This window comes from Neoarius graeffei, chromosome 17, assembly GCF_027579695.1.
Source record: "Neoarius graeffei isolate fNeoGra1 chromosome 17, fNeoGra1.pri, whole genome shotgun sequence".
Classification (NCBI taxonomy): Eukaryota; Metazoa; Chordata; class Actinopteri; order Siluriformes; family Ariidae; genus Neoarius; species Neoarius graeffei.
In genome coordinates, this window is record NC_083585.1 from 62,617,005 (window position 1) to 62,619,222 (window position 2,218).

A 2,218-nucleotide genomic window follows, 5' to 3' on the forward strand; every position below is an offset into this window, starting at 1 on the left:
CCCAGTGGAAAATACCACAAGAGGGGGCGTTCATGTGTGCTTTCCATGTCGGCGTTTGGTATTTACCATAATTCCCATAGCACATGAACGCAGCATGAGAGCTGAGCAGCGAAAGGAAAAAAAGTGTTGAGCCGGCTCTCACTCGATGGGAGTCGGCTCTTCTGATTCACTACAAAGCTTTTGCGCATGACACATCACTAGCTGCAATCAATATCCATTCCCTTTGAGTGGAGGAATGCCGACACTTGTTGCTCCACGGAGTTGCTGCCCAGTTCATCAGATTCTCCCTCCCTTGTCACTGCTTTTGCATCTGACCTGGGTTTAATCTGAATCCCAGTGACGATGACGTCCTTCATCCTGGTGTCCTGTTCCAGTTCAGCAACTCTGCTTTCCAGGTGGGCGAAACGCCGCCGGTCCTTCTCGGCGTTCTGCAGCCTGAGCGACTTCACTTCCGTCACCAGGTCCATGATGGCTTTCTGTTGTTTAATAACAGAAACTTCCTCCGCCAGAAAGTCGAGTGACTGTTTAATGTCCTCGCCTTCCTCAGCTGTAAAGTTCTTTTTTTTGGAGGCATAATTCACCAATAAAGCCATCCAATTCATTAAAATGTTTGGAGAGTCGTTTCCTCGCCTCGCTGCCTTTCTGAAGTTTCCCGCCAGAGGAATTTTACTCGGCAACAGAATGTATCTGAATTCTGATTGGTGGTTGTTATATTATTCAGTCCCCCCAGGATTCCGCGGCCTTTTTTGTGATTGTTGCGGCTAAAATGTCTGATGTTGCGGCGGGTTTTTCCAAAAAACTGCGATGAAAGTTGCGGTGTTTTTTAGGTTTTTGCTGCGATTACACTGCGGGAGGAAGTGAAAGTTGCGATTTTCTCTTTTTGTGATTAAAATTGAGTGATATGTTAAATATTAAGTTATTACTGAAAAAACTATTGATTTAAAAACAAAGACACTGAGAAATGGTCCTATAAACAACTTTTCCAATATAAAAGATTACCAGGACTACAAAAATGCAGAAAAATAGGCTTTACTTATCCAAATGCACCTGTTGGTTCAAAAGTTAAAGTGCAGAGAACCTCACAGCACAACATGAAGTTACCTTAAAATATAATATAAATGCCTCAGCTTTCATGTAAGAAAAAAAAAACTATTAATACTAGTACTGTGTGCAGGCAGTCTCTCCTGAAGACTAAATTACACAATAATTATAAACTAACAAAATAAATGGCTCAGGCTTCATAGAAGAAAAAAAGCAATTTGAACAGAATCTCACAGTATGATGCTGAAGCTGCCTAAACAATGGAAAATAAAATACCATTTTGGCAAAAATGTTGGCACCCATTAATTTCTTGTATTAAGTAAAAAAAAAATAAAGTGCACACAGTCCTTCACTGTAAACATACACTTTCAGTAACAGAATTTAAGCCTATATAAACACTGACTCGCACAAGCAGTGTGGCCAAATACTGCCTATGTTTTCCAGCCCAAAATATGTTCAAAACCCACCAAAATGCACTTGAAACCACCCAATTGAGCAGGAAACCGCCCAATCTGGTAACACCGGAAGTAAGGCGGAAGGTAGTTTGTCGACGTCACCTCAAGACGACGCCAACGATTGGTCAAAGTTGCGGTGATTGGATATAATTGCAACACCGCCCTGAATTCGTGGGGATTGGTTGAATTTGTGTTGAAGTTGCAAATCACAACATCGCGAAATCCTGGAGGGTCTGAATACCTTGTTACCTTTCTTTGCCTTTACTCTCACAGGAACGATGGTGAGGACACTACCTGTACCCCCGGCCCCAGTCTGCGAGCCTGCGTCCCCAGCATCCACAAATCCACTGACAACGGTTTGCTCTTCCCTTGGAGACTCCTCTTTTGGCTCCTCCTTTGAAGCCTCTTCATTTGGAAAGTCTTTAGGTTTCTGTCTTATGTGTAAGAGCATAGGGTGTGTTGCTGAACATATTTGACAGCTCTTCTTTTCTTCACAGGCCTTACTCATATGTCCACCTTTAAGACAACTGAAGCAAAGTCCTTTGCTCTTAAGGAACTCAAGCTTTTCCTTGTGCAACGTTTTTTTAAGTTTCTTGCACTGTTCCATGGTATGAGCTCCCTGACAGAAGATACAGGGTTTTATGAAGGCCTTGTTCACGTTTGTTCCCTTCTCCTGAGCTTTCTTGTTCCCAGCACTAGCAGCACCTTTCTCGGCTTTCTGC